Source organism: Physeter macrocephalus, chromosome 1 (assembly GCF_002837175.3).
Source record: "Physeter macrocephalus isolate SW-GA chromosome 1, ASM283717v5, whole genome shotgun sequence".
Lineage (NCBI taxonomy): Eukaryota > Metazoa > Chordata > Mammalia > Artiodactyla > Physeteridae > Physeter > Physeter macrocephalus.
This window is the reverse complement of record NC_041214.2, coordinates 100340374-100346317: the sequence shown is the minus strand read 5'-3', so window position 1 is coordinate 100346317 and position 5944 is coordinate 100340374. Positions and strand designations below refer to the sequence as shown.

Genomic DNA, 5944 nt, shown 5'->3' with positions numbered 1-5944 from the left:
TTCCCCGGTGGCGCAGTGGTTGAGAGTCCGCCTGCCGATGCAGGGGACACGGGTTCGTGCCCCAGTCCGGGAAGATCCCACATGCCGCAGAGCGGCTGGGCCCGTGAGCCATGGCCGCTGAGCCTGCGCGTCCGGAGCCTGTGCTCCGCAACGGGTGAGGCCACAACAGTGAGAGGCCTGCATACCGCAAAAAAAAAAAAAAAAAAAGCTATAAAGTTTATAGGTTTTAGTATGTGATACCTAGATGTCTGTTAATTGGATTTGAATTTTAATAATTGCTTTCAGAGCATTTCTCAGAAATATCAGCTTTGGCTCTTTGCATGTATAAATCCTTCTGAATGGTTATTCAGATATCACATAACTAGCTACCTATAGGAAAATAGTCTTATGACATGATAATGAGAATGGAAAGCAGTTTATGTTTGTTCTGCCCACACTTGGGGTACTGCATTTTAAATAATAAATTTCGTTCTAGTATTCATTTTGTTATTCCACACTTCTACTGCAAAATGTGATTCATAGTTTCCATAGGTAAAGCTACTCATTGATTTGTATCTTTAGTGCCATGGAAATTCATCTTTTCTTATATCTTTTTACAAAGTCATGTTGTAGTCTTTTTCTTCTAATCACAGAAGAGGTGATGACCCTTTTTTGGTGTTAGTGCAAAGAAAACACTGTCAGTCACTGTGCCTATTTCTCCCTAAGAAGCTTCTACCGCTTAGAAATTGGTGTTTGAGCTTGAACTTATTAGCAGATAATATATTTCACTGTTTTCAATCTCTTTTGCCATTCGGAGAAACAATTTTTCCCCCTGAGGATCGTAAGGTCTTTAGGAAAGACAGGCTATACACAAGAACTCTTAGAGAAAAGGCAAAAGAACACTATCAAAAGAGTTTAGGTAAAAATATTTTTCTGAAACTTGTAGTTAACTGTTCTTGGAACCTATTTATAATTTTTAAGTATTTAATGAGATAGTAGAAAAATGGCATACTTTTGTTTATGAAATATGATTTAAAACTTTAGTGATCTCTGGTATTTTGGTGCATCTTAACTATTATATATAGGTTCAGAGGTAAGTATTTATAAAATTAATAAATTTCCATTGTTCAATGTTAAATAAATATTAATACCTTAATAGTTTTCACTCGAATATTACCTAATTCATAGTTCTAATTGATTGTATCAGAAGGCTAAATATTAAAATAGACTTATTCCATTGAGGCCTGCGCAGGTCCCAACCTGTCTGTGGTTTGGGGTTGCTATCCGCCTCATAAAGCATAGTAGAGGCTTTGTCTTCTGGGAAGACAGAAGTCATCTTCTCCTGAAAAAGCCTCTTACATAGCTGACTTTGGCATCTTCCAGGAATAGGAGGGCAGGGATTGAGGCCTCATGAGTCTGGTAGAGAGACAGAGAGAGGTAGAGGTAGAGAGGTTGAGGTTAGAGAGAGAAGACAGTGGTTATAACCAGAAAGTCCAGAGTGGGATGTTGTTGCTTCCATAACTTGTCACTGTTAACTCAGCCTGGGCTTCATGACAGTCGTAGAAGTGGATTCCTTAATTAAGAAAAAGACTTATTTCTACATATCTGAAAATGTACAACATTCCCCTCCTTCCAGAAAAGTAATTTTTGCTTGCTAGACAACATGATCAAGACTTCCCTGGTGGTGCAGTGGTGAAAAATGCGCCTGCCAATACAGGGGACACAGGTTCCATCCCTGGTCCGGGAAGATCCCACATGCTGTGGAGCAACTAAGCCCGTGCGCCACAACTACTGAGCCTGCACTCCAGAGCCCACGAGCCACAACTGCTGAGCCCGTGTGCCACAACTACTGAAGCCTGCATGCCCTAGAGCCTGTGCTCCACAACAAAGACAAGTCACCGCAATGAGAAGCCTGTGCACCACAACGAAGAGTAGCCCCTGCTCACCACAACTAGAGAAAGCCTGCTCACAGCAACAAAGACCCAACTCAGCCATAAATAAATAAATAAGCAAACAAACAAATAAATAAATAAACCAAAATAATAAGTGTAAATTCTAGTTCAGTATTTATAAGAAATAGGGATTTTTAATTAGGATTTCACCCAGTGGTGGTGACTGATTATAAACATCCTATGGGATATGAAAAAAATTTCTGATGCAAATGGGAGGCTTTCTAGGTATATCTGTCATTAGTTTATCAAGAGTCTTTGTTCCAGAAGAGTTTTAAGAACCACTGGTATAAAGTGTTAGAAAGTAAAGATGTTGTTTTATATATTTCTCAAAGCGATGGTGACAACACAGCAAACTGATAATTGTGTGGCATTCTATCATGCAGCTAGCTAAAGCTCTTGTTCTCATTTTAGTTTTAAAGGTTTTTTTTTATTACTACTGTTCCAAAACCCATCATTCCATATATTATAGCAACCTAGGTTGATCAAAACTTGCCTCAATGCTACTAGGTAAGAGTTTGTCATATAGAACTTCAAAATGAATATAGTTTTCATGTATATTATGTAAATAAGTAATCTTTAGCCTAACATTTTATTGTTTACCCCGACTATGTCATATGCTAAAAATGTCTTTTTTTTTTTTTTTTTTTTGGCTGCATTGTTCAGAGGTAAGTATTTATAAAATTAATAAATTTCCATTGTTCAATGTTAAATAAATATTAATACCTTAATAGTTTTCACTCGAATATTACCTAATTCATAGTTCTAATTGATTGTATCAGAAGGCTAAATATTAAAATAGACTTATTCCATTGAGGCCTGCGCAGGTCCCAACCTGTCTGTGGTTTGGGGTTGCTATCCGCCTCATAAAGCATAGTAGAGGCTTTGTCTTCTGGGAAGACAGAAGTCATCTTCTCCTGAAAAAGCCTCTTACATAGCTGACTTTGGCATCTTCCAGGAATAGGAGGGCAGGGATTGAGGCCTCATGAGTCTGGTAGAGAGACAGAGAGAGGTAGAGGTAGAGAGGTTGAGGTTAGAGAGAGAAGACAGTGGTTATAACCAGAAAGTCCAGAGTGGGATGTTGTTGCTTCCATAACTTGTCACTGTTAACTCAGCCTGGGCTTCATGACAGTCGTAGAAGTGGATTCCTTAATTAAGAAAAAGACTTATTTCTACATATCTGAAAATGTACAACATTCCCCTCCTTCCAGAAAAGTAATTTTTGCTTGCTAGACAACATGATCAAGACTTCCCTGGTGGTGCAGTGGTGAAAAATGCGCCTGCCAATACAGGGGACACAGGTTCCATCCCTGGTCCGGGAAGATCCCACATGCTGTGGAGCAACTAAGCCCGTGCGCCACAACTACTGAGCCTGCACTCCAGAGCCCACGAGCCACAACTGCTGAGCCCGTGTGCCACAACTACTGAAGCCTGCATGCCCTAGAGCCTGTGCTCCACAACAAAGACAAGTCACCGCAATGAGAAGCCTGTGCACCACAACGAAGAGTAGCCCCTGCTCACCACAACTAGAGAAAGCCTGCTCACAGCAACAAAGACCCAACTCAGCCATAAATAAATAAATAAGCAAACAAACAAATAAATAAATAAACCAAAATAATAAGTGTAAATTCTAGTTCAGTATTTATAAGAAATAGGGATTTTTAATTAGGATTTCACCCAGTGGTGGTGACTGATTATAAACATCCTATGGGATATGAAAAAAATTTCTGATGCAAATGGGAGGCTTTCTAGGTATATCTGTCATTAGTTTATCAAGAGTCTTTGTTCCAGAAGAGTTTTAAGAACCACTGGTATAAAGTGTTAGAAAGTAAAGATGTTGTTTTATATATTTCTCAAAGCGATGGTGACAACACAGCAAACTGATAATTGTGTGGCATTCTATCATGCAGCTAGCTAAAGCTCTTGTTCTCATTTTAGTTTTAAAGGTTTTTTTTTATTACTACTGTTCCAAAACCCATCATTCCATATATTATAGCAACCTAGGTTGATCAAAACTTGCCTCAATGCTACTAGGTAAGAGTTTGTCATATAGAACTTCAAAATGAATATAGTTTTCATGTATATTATGTAAATAAGTAATCTTTAGCCTAACATTTTATTGTTTACCCCGACTATGTCATATGCTAAAAATGTCTTTTTTTTTTTTTTTTTTTTGGCTGCATTGGGTCTTCATTGCTGCATGCGGGCTTCCTCTAGTTGCAGCGAGCAGGGGCTACTCTTTGTTGTGGTGCACAGGCTTCTCATTGCAGTGGCTTCTCCTGTTGCAGAGCACGGGCTCTAGGCACGCAGGCTTCAGTAGTTGCAGCACATGGGCTCTAGAGTGCAGGCTCAGTAGTTGTGGTGCACGGGCTTAGTTGCTCCATGTCATGTGGGATCTTCCCAGACCAGAGATCGAACCTGTGTCCCCTGCATTGGCAGGCGGGTTCTTAAACACTGCGCCACCAGGGAAGTCCTAAAAATGTGTCTTTTGATCAGCAAAACGGAAAGACAACATATGGAATGGAAGAAAATATGTGATGTGACTGACAAAGGGTTAATATCCAAAATATACAAACAGCTCATGCAACTCAATATCGAAAAAACAAACAACCCAATCAAAAAATAGGCAGAAGACCTAAATAGACATTTTACCAAAGAAGGCACACAGCTGACCAACAGGCATATAAAAAGATGTTCAACATCACTAATTATTAGAGAAATGCAAATCAAAACCACAGTGAGGTATCTTCTCACAGCAGTTAGAATGGCTGTCATCAAAAAAGTCTGCATATAATAAATGCTGAAGAGGATGTGGAGAAAAGCAAACCCTCCTACACTGTTGGTGGGAATGTAAATTGGTGTAGCTACTATGGAAAACAATATGGATGTTCCTTAAAAAACTGAAAATAGAGCTACCATATGATTCAGCAGTCCTACTTCTGGGTATATGTCCAGCAAAGAGGAAAACTCTTAATTCGAAAAGATGCATCTACCCCAGTGTTCATAGCATCACTGTTTACAGTAGGCAAGACATAGAAGCAAACTAAGTACCCATCAGCAGATGATTGGCTTAAGAAGATATGGTATATATATACAATGGAATATTACTCAGCCATAAAAAGAGTGAAATATTGCCCTTTGCAGCAACATGGATGAACCTAGAGAATATTATACTTAGTGAAGTAAGTCAAAGACAAATATTGTATGATATCACTTATATGTGGAATCTAAAAAATAATACAAATAAATCTGTATATGAAACAGAAACAGACTCAACAGACATAGAAAACAAATTTATGGTTACCAAAAGGGAGAGGGAAGCAGGAGGGGACAAATTAAGAATATGGGATTAACAGATACAAACTATTGTGCATGAAATAGATAAGCAACAAGGATTTACTGTATAGCACAGGGAATTATATTCCATATATTGTAATAATCTATAAATGGAAAATAATCTGAAAAAAATGTATATAACTGAATCATTTGCTGTACACCTGAAACTAACACAGTATTTTTTTAATATATTTTTTGAATTTTTGAATGTTATTTTATTTATTTTTTTATACAGCAGGTTCTTATTAGTCATCCATTTTATACACATCAGTGTATACCTGTCAATCCCAATCTCCCAATTCATCCCACCACCGCCTCCACCCCACACCCCCCACTTTAGCCCCTTGGTGTCCATACGTTTGTTCTCTACATCTGTGTCTCAATTTCTGCCCTACAAACCAGTTCATCTGTACCATTTTTCTAGGTTCCACATAAATGCATTAATATATGATATTTGTTTTTCTGACTTACTTCACTCTGTATGACAGCCTCTAGATCCATCCACGTCTCTACAAATGACCCAATTTCATTCCTTTTTATGGCTGAGTAATATTCCATTGTATATATGTACCATATCTTCTTTATCCGCTCGTATGTCTGTGGGCATTTAGATTGCTTCCATGACCTGGCTATTGTAAATAGTGCTACAATGAACATTGGGGTGCATGTGTCTTTTTGAA

General features: G+C 38.3%; 1 protein-coding gene across 2 annotated transcripts in view; it reads left to right on the top strand.

The window, feature by feature from the left end:
* Positions 1 to 5944, top strand: part of ATP6V1A (ATPase H+ transporting V1 subunit A) — a 59789-nt gene that overhangs the window by 29577 nt on the left and 24268 nt on the right. The window lies entirely within an intron of this gene.